The following is a 17,168-nucleotide window of genomic DNA, read 5'->3' as shown; positions in this document are numbered from 1 at the left end:
ATAATAATTAATGAAATGTTTTTATCAAGTAAAAGTAGATTTTCTTAAGAGAAACAGTATTCATATAAGTCCAAAATTATCTAAGAATTGTTCACGAATCAAGTAAATTCAGAAATGTAAAATATTATTATAACACCCTCTATAGCTAACGGAAGAGTTAAATTAAAGTGATACCACACCCCATATGGTAATGCATGAAATAATCATTACTTAACAATTGTTTTGATGCCGTATTTCATTAATCACCCTGTATATATATAACAATGTAGGTATGTGGTGTGTTTGTGTATAGAAAAGAAAAACTTTTGTTTTTTTTTTTCGTAATAATAATAACTATCAATCATATTATATTGTATTGCGTCATTTTATTTACTTCGAAATCTGTATATTTTATTTGATTCGATTATATTCGAAGAAAAAAAAAGTGTGGTACATGAAATTCATGTTCCTTAATTGATAGATTGTTTTTTAGAATTCCGTACAAAAATTTAACCATCGCCGGCAAAGTTTGAAAAAAGCATTTATTGTACATGATAGATAATATAAAGCTAATAAAGAAGGCCTATTTTTGTTTACTTTGGGAGATTTAAAACAAATGAACAAAATCAAAATCATATTTAAATTATTTAAAAAATTATCAAACAATTTCTTTTAAAAAATTAAAGAATTGTGTTCGTCGATTTTAAAAATTTTTTATCTCCCGTTAAGCATAGCATCGTTGGTTCAGTGGTAGAATGCTCGCCTGCCACGCGGGCGGCCAGGGTTCGATTCCCGGACGATGCATTTTATTTTATAAAAACAAAATTTGTAAAAAAAAACCAAAGCTTATTCAAAAATTATCTTTTACAAACTCTTAAGTCATAGAAAATTATTAAGTCACGGGTTCCCTTTATCATTATGAAGATTGTTGAGGTAAGGGTTTTATTTCTTCAAGAAAAATACTTTACTATTTCAATATCCAAAAAAGGCTTAAGTATGATGTAGAAAATTTGAGCGCATATAATTTCACTTGAGTATATTTGAGTAAAAAAACATTAAAATACTTTTAAGAATGATCTACAGAAAAAACACCTCTTCGGAAACGATGTAGAAAAAAATATGAGAAAATTTTCAAAAGTAATATTGTTTTCAGTTGTATTTTTCATAATATCTTTACAAGACTTAAAAAAAATACCATCAATCTTGACACGTTAAATAATGTCACCGGGAATCCTTTGTGCACAACAAATACACCCGTAGGACATATTACTGTGAGAACATTATCTATCGAAAAAGGTTTTGTTGTAAATATACACGTATATACGTACTATACCTATTTATATCGAGTGTTTCATTAAAGATCGTTAAATAACACACAGGATTTTTAAACTGCTTCATATAGATTTTTACCCACTAAAACTGGATAACATATTAAAAAAACTTCCATTACGAGTGGATTTCATAGAAGCCTAGCTGTAACTTGATTATATCTCCACCTGAGAGGTGTGTTATAACCCAAACTGGAAACGAAAAATAAAAGCGAAAACGTGCTAGGAAAAGCTTTAGTAAGAAGAGGAAAACTTGAAACTCATTTCAATTACAGTTCAAAAAGACGCTTAAAAATAATTATAATAAAATAATTTGCATCGTCCGGGAATCGAACCCGGGCCGCCCGCGTGGCAGGCGAGCATTCTACCACTGAACCAACGATGCTGTGATGTAATAATTTGTAAAAGATAATTTGCGAAAACTTTTTCATTTATTTATAAAAAATTATGTCTTTATAAAATATAAATGCATCGTCCGGGAATCGAACCCGGGCCGCCCGCGTGGCAGGCGAGCATTCTACCACTGAACCAACGATGCTGTGATTTAACATTTTGTAAAAGATAATTTGCGAAAACTTTTTTATTTATTTAAAAAAAATTATGTCTTTATAAAATAAAATGCATCGTCCGGGAATCGAACCCGGGCCGCCCGCGTGGCAGGCGAGCATTCTTCCACTGAACCAACGATGCTGTGATTTAACATTTTGTAAAAGATAATTTGCGAAAACTTTTTCATTTATTTATAAAAAATTATGTCTTTATAAAACAAAATGCATCGTCCGGGAATCGAACCCGGGCGATTCAATTCAATTCATAAGTTCAATCCATACAACAATTTTGGTTGAATGGATTTCGAGAACTCGGGTAACTGTTACTGCACCAACGAAGCACTATTATCAAAATGCATGAAGTAAGACAGTACATTTTTACCTGATACACTGGTCTTTATGTTTACACACCAATGTTGGATCGCTGATTATTACTATTTTAAGCGAAACACCCGATATACTACATCCGATACGTACACAATATATCCTGTAGGAACCAAGGAATATACTCTGGTATACTTACAGCCAAACATTTAAAAACAAGTAGTAACGTCATACAGCTGTTTAAACACACATATACAAAAACATGGAAACGTGTCATAAAACCACACTGTATAAGGTTTCGTAAGACATGTTAAGGTAATTAAGCCTATCGGGTGGATTAAATTTAGTGTTTCACAAGGTACGAGGCTAGGCGTTGGTTTGGCAACACCTCGTTTCTTCTCGCTTTTTTAATTAATTTTCTTTAAAACTCGGCATATAAGTAACTCTCTAAATTTTTGACTCTTCGAATGAAAATAATAAATTTTTTTTTAAATTGGTCCAGCAAAATATTATGAAAAGTTGAAATCCCGTGATGTTTTAAGGACTATTAAGAGAAGTCTGTTTCTATCTTTGTTTCTCTATGTCTTTTTATTATAGAACCTCCATACTAAAATGTTATTATCTTTTGTTTGAAAATGAACTACAATTTGTACATAAATACTACATTTTCCAAAATGTATTTACAATTTACCATTTATTTATATAAATTGGCAATTCTGGCGCTCAACGTTTAGTAAAAATTCAACTACCGTCTTTGAACTATAAGTAAATATTCATGTGTAATAAATTAAAAAAGAAGGGTAGGTAAATTTCCTACGGACCAATGAACAAAGTTTTTATCACATTGTTATTACCTCATAAATAACAAGTCTTAATACCGTAAAAAATGTTGCCATAAATAATAATTGTACTCAATTATCAAACCTCAAAATTATAATTATTATCATTAAATGTCTTTTTTACCTATAAATTATTATTTAAGAAAGTGTTCTTCGTTTGTCCGAAAAAAATAAATAACAAAATTAAGGTCAAATCATCTTAGACAAAGATTCTAGGAAAAACTTTTGTTAAAATTGATGTTTTTTCTTTGTTCTTTTATTTGATCCTACATTTGAGTAATTAAAACAATGTATGAGTCTTTGAAATGCATGGAAAATATTTAATACAGCATCGCTCAGTGTCAGAAAAGATGCATGTTACGTGAGCGCTGTAGTAAAAAGGCTAAGTCCTTAACAATGCTATGTTCAAGTCTCAGCTAAAATTATTTTACGACTTCAATTTACGAATAGAGTGTAGGTAGCACAGCATCGTTGGTTCAGTGGTAGAATGCTCGCCTGCCACGCGGGCGGCCCGGGTTCGATTCCCGGACGATGCATTTGTATTTTATAAAGACATAATTTTTTGTAAATAAATGAAAAAGTTTTCGCAAATTATCTTTTACAAAATGTTAAATCACAGCATCGTTGGTTCAGTGGTAGAATGCTCGCCTGCCACGCGGGCGGTCCGGGTTCGATTCCCGGACGATGCATTTTATTTTATAAAGACATAATTTTTTATAAATAAATGAAAAAGTTTTCGCAAATTATCTTTTACAAAATGTTAAATCACAGCATCGTTGGTTCAGTGGTAGAATGCTCGCCTACCACGCGGGCGGAACGGGTTCGATTCCCGGACGATGCAAATTATTTTATTAAAATTATTTTTCAAGTCATAGTTGATTGAAAATAAGTAGTTTTTTCACAAATTATTTGCTCCAAACTGATAAAATCACAGCATCGTTGGTTCAATGGTAGAATGCTCGCCTGTACTACCTTAATTAAAATATATAAAATTTGCAGAATTGATTTAGACATAGTTACCTTAGTTTTAAAATTGACTTGCCACTCGTCCTTCCTTAACTACATTTCCAATACAAAAATGTAACGTTGTACGCAAAGTAATAAATTTTCCACACAATGTATTAGATCATACGTTACCTAACCAATTTTCTATTTACATCCTAATTACATACGTTACTAGGTCTAATTTCATGGTCGAGAACGTTATAATTCATTTATATCGTAGATAATATAATTAGAATTACTAAATACTCATAGAATTATTGGCTTGCCCGTTCTGTATGTTCATCTAGAATGTTGAATGTAGATAGAATTCGAACGGTATGACGTGAGCACAAGTATCTTTAGCCTAAGGTATTAAATACTTATATCTATATAATACATATGGATGTGCTTTTGCTAATATTAGTGTACATAAATTCATAATTAATTGATCTTAAAATTAATCACTCATACGAGAAATGATTGTATTTTCGAATAACAATTTACCTACTTACCACCACTGATCGAATGTTCTAATTTACGTGTGGACAGATTAGGCAGGTTTAGTGGGTAGACAATCAAATTAAACATTGGACTTTACATCAAAACAGGTATTTTTGTTTTTTTTTGAAATGTTGTTTGCAACGTAATGGCAATGTTAAATTGAAGTTTTCGACTTCGACTGGATCATGATGAAAAATTAGAAAATCCTACAAAATTTTGCCCTAATTTCATTTTTGTCGGAAGGACTGATTTTTCCTCAAATTGTTGCATTTATTTTTAAACAAGGTTTAATTTACAATAATTTAAGATCAATCCGGTTTTTTCTCTGAGACGCGGGTGATCCACCAGCCTTGATTCCCGGACGGTACAATTTATTTTTAAGTTTTTCCGGGAAATATTTATATTGCTCAAGCAATAAAAGAGAAATTGTATCGTCTGAGAATCAAATCGGGATTTTATGAACACCTATACGAATATTTTGTTCGTAGCATCAATATTTTTAAGCTTTACAAACTTAAGACTAAACTTAATATACTATGTTATATTTAATATATACATGGTATAAAAAAACTTTTAGAAACACAATTATGATGAAGTTGAATTAATAATTTAATAAAAAATTACTGGAAATAAATAAATAATAGAATTTATTAAAAAAAAAAAAAATCATAAAAACTCAACTAAAAAGTTTTTATTTTTAAATTTTTATAAAATATCTCTACATACAAAACTATTTATATATTTCAATCTAAAAATAACTGTTTTTCCCGTAATTTTTTTATTCATAATTTTTTTTAATGAAAAAATGTATAGTAAGTAATTAAGCATGTAGAAATTAGTTTTTTTCATATAAATCTCTATATATTATAAATGCGAAAGTAAGCATATTTGTTTGTTTGTTACGCTTTCACGCTAAAACTAGCGAACGGTTTTTAATGAAACTGTAGAGCAATATAGCTCATACTTCAGAATAACACATGAGATATAATTTATAAAGATATATTAATAAAAAAAAAAATAAAATAAAAATTAATTTTTGGTAATTTGACATTACCATAAATTACAGATTTCTGTAAAAGTAGTCATTTGACATTACCATAGATTACAGATTTCTGTAAAAATAGTCAATATTCAATATTTCACGGCCATCTTTTCTGACACACTCAATGAATAATTACGACTATTATACATTTAAAAAAATAGAAAACAAAACATATATTTTACCAAAAAAGAACCATTCATATTTTTAAAATTCTATTACAATATTCTCATAAAAGCCTTTACGATGACTATAAACGGATTATCGACCCTTTTTAAAATACTTTATTTTAATATCTTCGAATCTTTTTACTGAAATATATCCAAGGTTTAACAAAAGAGTGTCAGAAAAAAGAGCACAAAGTATTCATAGACAAAAGTCCAGTGATTTTTGACTCAACTATATTAAAAACAATTTTTTATTAAACAAGTGAAAACAAACATTGACTGAGTAAATTGTTGAAATAAAATGCATAAACAGTGTTGATTACTCTGTCACATTACACATACATACATGTCACACATATACATATAACTGATATACCCATACAATACATACTATACAATTTGAGCATAATTAGCGCTCTTACGGATAGACAGTGATGTTTGTGAAAAAATGTTTCAAACAAAAGTTGTTTTGTTTTTTATAAGAAACATTTTTTACATTTAAACTTTTGTTCTATCTCTAACGGTTTACAAGATGGGTCCTACGGACCCCAGACCATACTGATCTATGTTCTCATTTATGAACTCGACCTCACTTTTTACGTTCTTAGTACGTTTCATATCTCTTTTCGTTTTTGAGTAATAGTGATGTGACGGACAGACGGACAGACGCCAGACGATAGACGACAGACAGGCGACAGATAGACGACAGACAGACGACAGATAGACGACAGACAGACAGACAAACGGAAATGGACTAATTAAGTGATTTTATGAGCTTTTACCAAAATTTTGTTCAAAGCATCAATATTTTTAAGCGTTACAAACTTGGGACTAAACTTAGTATACCTTGGTATATTTCATATGCATGGTATAAAAATGTAGCACATACCTTATGCTATGATGATTAATTTGAATGACTATTTGAAACAAAAACTAGCATAGTTGTTGACTATTTATTCCATCATGTTTTGAAAAATGCGTAAAGAATAGAATAATAATTTTGCTCTTCATTTAAAGCGAGCTTATTGAATGTTTTTGAACAAATATTTCAAGCCAAGAGCGTAGCCAGACGATGGCAAAGAGGCGGGCAGGTTGCTTTATGGAGAATGGGAAGAGATTTTAATTTCATACTAAACTCATCCGAAAACTAAAATTTTGAATTCAGTATAATTTTACTCTTTCTAAGCAAGTGAGTACTTTGAATTAGTTTTGTGAATCATTAGAGAGAAGCAACTGTCCCCACCTGCGTCCTGTGGCGACGCCCATGTTTCAAGCTATAGTCAATCTCTCCATTCATGTTAATTAAAGTTGGACATTTTTAATGTTATAAATATTTCAATACAAACATTGCTATAGATTATACGACTAGCCAGAAAACCATATTATGCACGTATTGATTGAAAGCTGTAGCAGATGTCAACATTTATAATTAGCTAGTCTTGCAATAATTTTACTCACTAGGTAGTATTGACATTGATTTTTCAACATAAAAAGGTAACTTTCATGTATTTACAATTATGGCTATATGGAAGATTGTTGGGATTTAATGGGGAAATTTGATTTAAAACAAATACTAATTTCACTTTAAAATAAATTAGTTTATTTTAATTTAAAGTAATGCAGCTGTTTCACAGGTACGGTGAATGTTCATTTATTTTCCGGTGCATTATAGTTCGAAGTCCCTTGATCATAATAAACACAGTCTTGGGGCCTCTTTTCTTAGGAAAAATTAATTGATGATTGAGCTCCAAAAAAGTTTTCATCAAGAAGAAAATTTATCACAGATTCTGCAAAAAAAAACATTACCTTAAGGTGCTTTTCAAAAGAAAACATAAAAAAAAAACTTTAGTTTTTGACGTTTAAACGTCAAACGTTTTGCATTAAAAAACATTTACGTGATACAAATATTATTTTTATTCATAAAATCAATTTTATTCACAACTTAGATTTAAATGCAATGAATATAAATTAGTTGCTAACTTGATTAGTCATGTGACGGCCGAACTACTTTAATTAAACCCGAAAGATCAAGGCTTCCAAAGCCTCTTCAAAAGAATAATTTTATGAACTGATATTGCGGGCTATTCAATTACAATTGAATCTATACAAAGAATATTGTCCATTTTATGATACTCATTCGGGAACCGCTTGCTCACTTTATTTAAAAATATATTTTTACAAGTGAAAACAAACAATTGACCGACTTAATTATTCAAATACCCTGAGTAGAAAGTGATGAATGATAGTGCTTTCATTATTTTACACAATTATGTGTTAATAATTGGCCGCCATACTTAATAAACACGTAGATTCCAAAACAAAAAAATAAAATTTCTAGAAAAAGTTCTTGAAATTTCGAAATGGCGAAAGAGATTCTTTTTCTAGGCCGGTCGAATATAAACTTGTACACGTTTAATATCGATACAGATATATTTCAATAAGGTAAATTCAACCCTAATATATCAGTTTAATATGAAAAAATTTTTATAAATACATGAAAAAAAAAAATTTATATAATATTACCAAAACCGTTATCAATATCTATATACGTAAACATAGCGATGGAAATGGAGGGGGGAGAAATCTGGTAATAACCAACGAAAAATTTCATTTTATACACAATATACATTTTTCTTCGATAACATTATTCTTAACATTACCTGTCAAATATATGTAGTTTAAAAAAAAAAAAAATGCGAAAATATTATAAATATCAGAGATGAAACTCGTTGAAAAATTGATCAAACACATAACTAACATCTCACAAAAAAAAAAAAATGTTGCACCAGGTACCTTTGAGACCAATTCTGTCACGCTATTTATGTTCAGCGATCCCTAAAACCGCCTAGCAACAAGTTTGGACTGATCATATGATGAATTTCTCGAAAACTTTAGGAGGAGGCGGGTATACCGTTGAAAACACGTATTAATTATGCTCATTGCATATTTTTAATTTCTTATAAATCAGACTAGTTCGAATTTAAATCCGACATACTCGTCATCTACAGACGTCGTCAAAATGACACAATATAAATGACCCAAAACGTCGCCAAATGATGAACAAGTAACGAAGTATCAAATTTATATGAATAAAAAACTAGTTGAAAATGTTGTATTCAAATATTATTAAGAAACTTCTCAATATTACTTTCACACAGAAAATTTGTGAAAGCAATTATAAAGACAATTTAATCCAGACAATAAATTCTTATTAAAATTGCAGTGCCTTAAATTTTTCAACTGGATTCTTGCTATAGGCATAAAATAAAAAGATACAGCAATTTAAAGTCAAAAGATATCAATTTCGCTTTGAAAGTTAATAAATCACATCAAAAAAGCTCGTACGGCGACAATGCTGAAGAGCGTTTTTTCTAGAGAAAAGAATAAGCTTTCCACTAACATTCATTTTCATTAAATAATTCACTTCGTCTTTCAATCCTCGACAGAAAACGGTAGAGAAGAAAAATAGCCATTCGAACTAAATTTTCAAAAATTTGAAGATGTATAACTTTGAATGAATTATTTTGTCCAGTCAGATCATTTTTCGCGAAGGTATCCGATATTTGAAATAAGGTCATTTTTTCACAATTCTATATGACCAAAATTCTGTGGCGGTTAGTATATTTCGATCGAAAACACAGCCTGCATTCATCAAATGCTGTATATATTCATGTAACACCTATAAACAATGATATTATTTTTCATTTTATCACCGTAAAAAGAAAAAAAAAACAAATTTTCCAATGTTCTACGTATTACCTTCTCATACATATTATTTAAGTAATATATATTATACCTTTTTTGCTTCGTTCAACCCTTTTCTAAACTATATTCGGAAATAGAAAATCAAACCGATATAAAAATATAGAAACATATATTGGTGTACAGAGTGGGTCCAAAACTACCAGATTGGAAGAGCAGTGCGATATAAATTATGTAATTCTATGTAGAAAGTTCCTTCACAGTTTATGAATCTCTAAGATTATAAATGCGAAAGTAACTCTGTCTGTCTGTCTGTCTGTTACTCTTTCACGCCTAAACGGCTGAACGGATTTTGATGAAATTTGGTATGGTGATAGATGATAACCTAGAAATGGTCATAGGCTATAAATAATCACGCCATCGTTCTTAGGGGGTAGGAAGTAGGCAGAAAACTGAATTGAGTTAGTGATTTTTTTATGGTTTTTGCTGGGAGTTTTGCTCTATCATGCCTAAACGGCTGAATGGATTTTGATGAAATTTAGTTAGGTGATAGATAGTAACCTAGAAAAAGATATGGAATATGGGGGGAGGGGTGAAAGTGGGAATGTTGCCCAGCAAAGCGGGTAGTTCACAGCTAGTCATTTATAATTTTGAAAAAAGAAAAATTTAATAAAAAATACTTTTATGGGACAAGCTTTTATTGTACTATAAAGTAGAAAATTCTTAGAGTTTCATCCTCTATGTCGTTCTGCTCTTCCCCTACGGTAGTTTTTAGGACACCCTATATACATAATGGAGATACATATCCTAAGAAAAATCGGTTACATTGGTGTTTTGTTTAGAAGACAAAAGCATATTAAATTATCTTTATTGTTATTAGAAGGGTCTTATCTAATGCCCGGTCAATGTTCAACATACATGTAATTCGATCAACATCATATAACCATCCATTCCCCCCTCTCCATTTCCCACTCTCCATACACATTATGTTTTTAAAATACCGCACGTATCAAGAATGAAATATATTTGAACATCTTAGAAAACGATATTCGAAATTGTTATATTATTCGTGATATGAAATTTTAATATCACAAACGTCGTTTTTATATTTAAAAAATTTTTTTCTGGGAAATAATATTTGAGTTCTAGTTTATATCAATATATTTCTGTTTTAGAAAAGGTTTTTATTGCGACTTATTATAATTTTGATTGAGATGTTTTGCATGGTCTTAACGGTTATATTTGCTTCTTATATATATTTTCCTACTTCTTTTTAAGGAAGTACGTGCCAGGGTAGATTAAGGGTTGAAATTTTTAATCAAATTTTCAACTTTAATAATTTATTATACCACGTATATAGGTTTAGTCCCAAGTTTGTAACGCTTAAAAATATTGACGCTATGAACAAAATTTTGGTATAGGTGTCACCAAATTAGTCCATTTCCGGTTGTCCGTCTGCCGTCCGATGTCCGTCTGTCGTCCGCGGTCCGCCTGTCATCGCGATTACTCAAAAACGAAAAGAGAAATCAAGCTGAAATTTGATAGCGTGCCTAGGACGTAAAAAGTAAGGTCAAGTTCGTAAATAAGCAACATAGGTCAATTGGGTCTTGGGTCCGTACGACCCATCTTGTAAACCGTTAGAGATAGAACAAAAGCTTAAATGTAAAAAATGTTTCTTATGAATAAACAACTTTAAATTGAAATATTTTTTCGTAAAAATCACTGTTTTCCCGTGAGAGTGTAAATTATGCGCAAATTGTATAGTATGTATTTTATGGCTATATCAGTTATATATGTGTGACATGTATGTATGTGTAATCAAGACTGTCTCAATAATCGAGTCTTTGTCGATATTTAGTTCAGATAACAACATGTGTCGTGAAATACTGAAAACAGTATTACATCACACATCTAGTTAAATAGTTTTTGTGATAATTTTCGATGTTGCTAAATGCATATTGTCATTAAACAACAATTCATGTACTGACCCTTTACATTTTGCTAGTGTCTAAGGACTCATTATACAATCCTTTATCCAAAAAATATTATATGAAATTACACACCTCATATGACCTTCATATATCAAACCAGCAAAACCCTTCCCCCACCCTTTCCTGTTATGGAAATATAAACATGTAATTTTCTTGTGTAATCGGAGTGAAAATTCGTGTATCAAAGAATGTGTTGTCCGTTCGTTTATATATTCAAACAAAAAACACTTCAATTAAAATTTTCTGTCTCGTGTTGTTCCTGATATTATTTACTGATTTTTATAGGCAATATAAAACATTTTCTGTTGTTGTTGGCGAGCCATTCTTTCCTCGCCTGTCCTTCCTTGCACTCCTGATAAGCAGTTGCAAATCAAATATCCGTGAAAAGGAATAGCTTTTTTGCTTGTTTGTTTGGACCATACAATTTTTCTAGAATTGGCTATATTCAACAAGCTGAGAATTAAAAAATGGTAACATTAAATATAAAAAAAAATATAACTCAATTAAAGAAAATTATTGTATTTTTAAATAAAGCCCGATAAAAACTTTAAAAAATCTGACATAGACGATCTAAAATAAGATTATTATGACCTCTATGTACAAAATACTTTGTGATCTTCTTAACACAATTTAACGGTCAAAGATAAAAGGTACCAAAGGACGTGTTTTGAAAGACAGACGACAGACAGGCAGACAACCGGAAATGGACTAATTAGGTGATTTTATGACCATCTATACCAATATTTTGTTCGTAGCATCAATATTTTGAAGCGTTAGAAACGTGGGACTAAACTTAGTATACCTTGATATATATTACATATATACATGGTAAAAAAGTACTACCTGATGGGTATGTACACTCTGATTTACTCGAATATTTGATTGCCTATTTTGTAGACAGAAGTCATGAGGCATTTTCACACCAGACTTCTTTCAAAACATTAAAAAGAATTGCAAACAAAAGACAAAATATTGATGCGTGCTACATCAGATACGTTAAATATACGTTTCATTTTTTTCATATTAATTCACATTACGACTTGTGGATCGGTATCAATAGACACAAATTCATAATTTTGACGGGCATGATTTGAATAAAATTGTACCTTATCTAGGATATTATTACAAACGATGTCTATAAGAACATGTCACGAATTGAACTTAAACCATAACCATGAGTATATACCTCTAAAATGGTTATTATTTTAACCTTCGATAGTATACAGTGATAATTGGGGTAAAATAATCTTAGTCACCTATAATAAAAATGTCTAGCCAATAAAGTCATTGCGCGGATAAAAAAAAAACTTAGTAAGTAAGATTTTTCATTTACTGTATGATTCAGACTTGTTTTAACATGCAATACTACTTCCGATTTGTGCATTTCTTAATTAGTTTTGGTGCAGTTCGACAGAACAGAGAGAGAACTGTAAGTGTAACTTGCTACTACCCTCAGTATAGGAATTAGAAAAAGATAGGAATATAACACTTTAAGAGCGAAACCTTTTTATTTTAAGTTTTCAAATTTTCTTTGCAGAACTATACAAACTTCTGACAATTTATTTCTGCTGGAAATTCAGGAAAAAAAGGAGAAAAGAAGAAAGGAAACAAAAAGCACAGGTGTGATTAATATTGGTACATCGAAGGAACATAACCTTACTTCTTATTCAATACCCTGTCTAAAGGTTTTCATACTTCTTCGTACTTCTCCATCTCCAAAATCACTAACTGGTATTTTTAGAATCAAAGCTCTTGCACGTAGGTCACTAAACATCTAATCCTGAATGCATACGTCCTAAAGAAGGAAAACATTTAGTGGAGAGAGGAAAGTATTGGTGAAACCGATATAGCCAGAAGCTAAAACAAGGACTTTATTAGGCCCTTCCAAGAGCCTTTATGAGCAATATAGTATAATCTTTTTTAGGAAACTAGGTTAAGAATCAATCATCTTGAGTACTTGAATCTAATAGTGATCTATGACTATTGTAGGCGCTTTCATAGTGAGAATGAGGTCGATGGCCTACCTCTGTCTGCTCTAGCTATAAGACGATAACGACCTCTTTGAGGTATAATCAGTCGACATGAAGTCTTTTCGATCACTTAACCTGCTAGCACCATAAACCTAGTAGCTTATATTTGAAACACAGTCCCATTATTCTCAAGCTAGGTTCATAAGAACCTTTGACTTGTTTTAACCTGTTCTCTCTGGGTAGATGATCATAATTTAATTACCAGAATGCATTTCTGGCCGACACAGTACATTTAAATAAAAGCTGAATTGTAAATAATAAAACACAATGCTTTTGTATTCTGTTACAGCGAACATAAGAAGAGAATAGTTTTGACATTCAACAGAGTTGTAGTAGGATGTTGTTGTCATTGTCGCGTGCTAAGTGTTAGCGAACGTTACAACATAAGACACATAACACACTCACACACACACACACAATGTTGCCAGATTGACTTCTTTGCTACTACACTACTAACCCTTCACATAACCTTATATGCCCTGTAGGGTCCTTATATAAGTCATACTTATTCATACGTAGTTACATACATTTTACATGACATACTAGATGTTTCAAAATTACTTTTTATTATAGTTTCCGCTATTTTTGTATTCATTTATTGAATATTAGATAACCTTTGAGGAAATGAAATTGTAGGTCAATGAGGGAAATTACTGTTAACTTCCACATATATAAAAATTTTGATAGGAAATTGATAAGTTTGAAATGCGGTGGTCATGGAAACTAACACTCTAATTTTAAAAAATATTGGTGCAGAAAAGAAGAAGTGGTGGAGGGGGGAAAATGAAAATTCTTTTCACGCTTTTTAGACTAGAAATTGGTAAGAAAGAGTGATGAATTTCGAGGGTCAAAAATAACAATACTTGAAAGTTCAAAGTGAGAATACATTTTTGCATGACAAAAGAACTTTCAATTATCAATTTTCAAAAGCAGACTTACCCAAGCAACACCGAATATTGCTACTAATGCTTTACCTTACTTACTTAACGAAGAAAAACATACATTTGTCACGAAAACGGACTAATCCTTGAATCCCGCATATGACTACTTTTTGTACATTTATTTTTTACCATAGACTAATAAAATATCTCTGCCATCTATTGGGAAAACAAAAAACTAAAAATGAATATATTTAATTGTCAAAAATTAAATTTAATTTATTTTTAAAATTATTAAACAACCTCTTTAAACAAAAACTTAATGAAGTATTTCTAACAAGTTAAAATGTTTTTAAGAAAAAATACTATGAACTAATTATTCACAATCAAGTATTTAAATTGTATATTATTAAAAACAAAAGAATGTCATAAGTCAAAATACATTTTAAATTTAACTCTTAAAGCAATAGCAATGTATAAAGAAATAAGAGGCACAGTTTGGCATGGAATTTGAAAATATATATAATTTCCTAGAGTTTTCAATATCTCTAGTTCCTTATTACTTTTTGTGTGTTAAACTGTCGTATGCATTCATCCGATTAGTAAGAATCAAGCTATAAACCATTGGCTGACGGCATTCAAAATTCGTGTACACAATTTCAAAAACTTAAGGCGAAAGAATTAATCAATGGCGCACTAAACATGTGTATACTATACCTTTCGAACATCCGGTAATTTACTGGCGACTGAATAAGTTCAGATTTATTCAACATTCACACACAGGCAACAATCATATCAAAAGGAATTTTTATACTGACAAAACATAGTGTATGTAAAAGAGGTTTGTTTTTCATCTTACACATTTGGTACAATACTGACGTACAGCGAGTATATTTTCAGTCTGCTTTTAAATATTTTTACGTCAATCATAGTTTCCCTTTTAATTAATCTAGTAAGAAAACAATATACAACTTATCGGGACTTTGCACCTCTCAGGCGTTAGAGATATTTACATATTTATATTTACATAACATTTCACAATAACATTGTAAAAATTATGAGTTTTCAAAAAAATTATCAGTAAAAACTGAATATTTTGGAACAATATTTAATTAAAAAAGGGCAAGTACACAAAAAAAACCTTTTCTCTGACTCGAAGGATCAGCAAGAGAATATTTAAGTTAACCGTTTTATACTCTTAGTTTCTTTTCATTTGTTTTAGAAAAACAATCATCCAGATTATCGTTGAGTATCCTAGCTGAGTTTACTCGTTTAAGTTAAACGAAGTGAAGCACTCACTATCACATTCTCGTTCCTTACTTCGAAAGTTTCTCATTGCTATTATAAAAATATAAGTTTCTTATTGTAAAAATATTATTGGCAGCGGTGGGATTCGAACCCACGCCTCCGAAGAGACTGGTGCCTTAAACCAGCGCCTTAGACCGCTCGGCCACGCTACCGTGATGTATAAAAGTGTCGTCGTTACAAAATTTATAAATGAATCTAAATTTAGAACAACCAGATTGTCGGTAAATATTTTCGCTGAGTTTACTCGCCAAATTTAGACGAAGTTAAGCACTCATTATCACACTCTTGTTCCTTACTTTGCAAGTTTCTCATAGCTTTGCTTGACTTCGAACAGGTAGCAGTTGTTGGTAGCTCTCTGTGCGTATAGCTAGTAGATACTCGCCTGTGTACTTCGAGTTGCCTTTAACTCGGATACAAGAAAAGCTTCTTTAGCATAGTCGAGCAAAGTGAGACGAGGACAGGCGAAGGACTGACTACAAGTATCACCTTCACATTCTCATCTATCGCCCGACTTTGTGCTAATTCAAGAAAGTGTGAGGGGAGGTTTTATTAACCAAAAATAATATTTGAGGCACTTATATCCGGCTTGAAGGACCAGAAAGATACCATTTATATTATCCATCCTATTCTCATGGTATCTTTTCATTTGTTAAAGAAAAAAATATACATTAATAATCATAATCATACGAACGAACGTTTTATAAAATTACTGAAGCAAATATTATGTTTTTTTATTTAAAAAAAAAAAAAAAAACACATGAAGCTCATATTATGATGTGTGTAAGTTTTTTAAGTTGTTTAAGCTGTATGAGCATAAAAACAAAGGTTGAATGATTCTATTCAATTTATAATTGTTGATATTCATTGTAAGACAAATATTACATGTTTGTTGTCGATGTCGACTTTGTTTTAATAACACATGCTTCGTTGGTTGCAGTGGTGAGTTCTGAATTATTTTATTTGTTTCTGGTATTCATCTTCTCTTCATCTTTACTGCGTATCGTTAATTATTTCTGATTATGTGTATGTATAGGGTGTTTATTGCGATTAATTATTTTTTACAATATATTTTTATACCATGTATATGAAATATATCAAGGTATACTAAGTTTAGTCCCAAGTTTGTAATGCGTAAGAATATTGATGCTATGAACAAAATTTTGGTATAGGTGTTCATAAAATCACCTAATTAGTCCATTTCCGGCTGACTGTCTGTCGTCTGTCATCTGTCATCTGTCATCTGTCATCTGTCGTCTGTCATCCGTCCGTCTGTCATCACGATTACTCAAAAACGAAAGGAAATATCAAGCTGAAATTTTTATAGCTTGCTGAAGACGTAAAAAGTGAGGTCGAGTTCGTAAATGAGCAACATGGGTCAATTGGGTCTTGGGTCCGTAGGACCCATCTTGTAAACCGTTAGAGATAGAACAAAAGTTCAAACCTAAAAAATATTTCTTATAAAAAAATAAACAACTTTTGCTTGAAACATTTTTTCGTAAACATTACTGCTTACAAGTGAGAGCGCATTTTATGCGCAAAATTCACAGACC

The 17,168-nt window shown here is 30.8% G+C and overlaps 1 protein-coding gene and 8 non-coding genes across 9 annotated transcripts in view; 5 read left to right on the top strand and 4 right to left on the bottom strand.

Moving 5' to 3' along the window:
• LOC123303048 overlaps nucleotides 1-17,168 on the top strand; it is a 509,686-nt gene that overhangs the window by 257,719 nt on the left and 234,799 nt on the right. The gene's annotated exons all lie outside the window — the stretch shown is intronic.
• Trnag-gcc lies at nucleotides 713-783 on the top strand. Its single transcript has one exon. It is a non-coding gene; the product is annotated as a tRNA-Gly (tRNA).
• Nucleotides 1,622-1,692, bottom strand: Trnag-gcc. The gene has a single exon. It is a non-coding gene; the product is annotated as a tRNA-Gly (tRNA).
• Nucleotides 1,775-1,845, bottom strand: Trnag-gcc. The gene has a single exon. It is a non-coding gene; the product is annotated as a tRNA-Gly (tRNA).
• Trnag-gcc lies at nucleotides 1,927-1,997 on the bottom strand. The gene has a single exon. It is a non-coding gene; the product is annotated as a tRNA-Gly (tRNA).
• Trnag-gcc lies at nucleotides 3,484-3,554 on the top strand. Its single transcript has one exon. It is a non-coding gene; the product is annotated as a tRNA-Gly (tRNA).
• On the top strand, nucleotides 3,637-3,707 carry Trnag-gcc. The gene has a single exon. It is a non-coding gene; the product is annotated as a tRNA-Gly (tRNA).
• Nucleotides 3,789-3,859, top strand: Trnag-acc. Its single transcript has one exon. It is a non-coding gene; the product is annotated as a tRNA-Gly (tRNA).
• Nucleotides 15,689-15,770, bottom strand: Trnal-aag. Its single transcript has one exon. It is a non-coding gene; the product is annotated as a tRNA-Leu (tRNA).

This window comes from Chrysoperla carnea, chromosome X, assembly GCF_905475395.1.
Source record: "Chrysoperla carnea chromosome X, inChrCarn1.1, whole genome shotgun sequence".
Classification (NCBI taxonomy): domain Eukaryota; kingdom Metazoa; phylum Arthropoda; class Insecta; order Neuroptera; family Chrysopidae; genus Chrysoperla; species Chrysoperla carnea.
The sequence above is the reverse complement of the archived record's forward strand: the minus strand, read 5'-3'. Positions and strand labels throughout refer to the sequence as shown.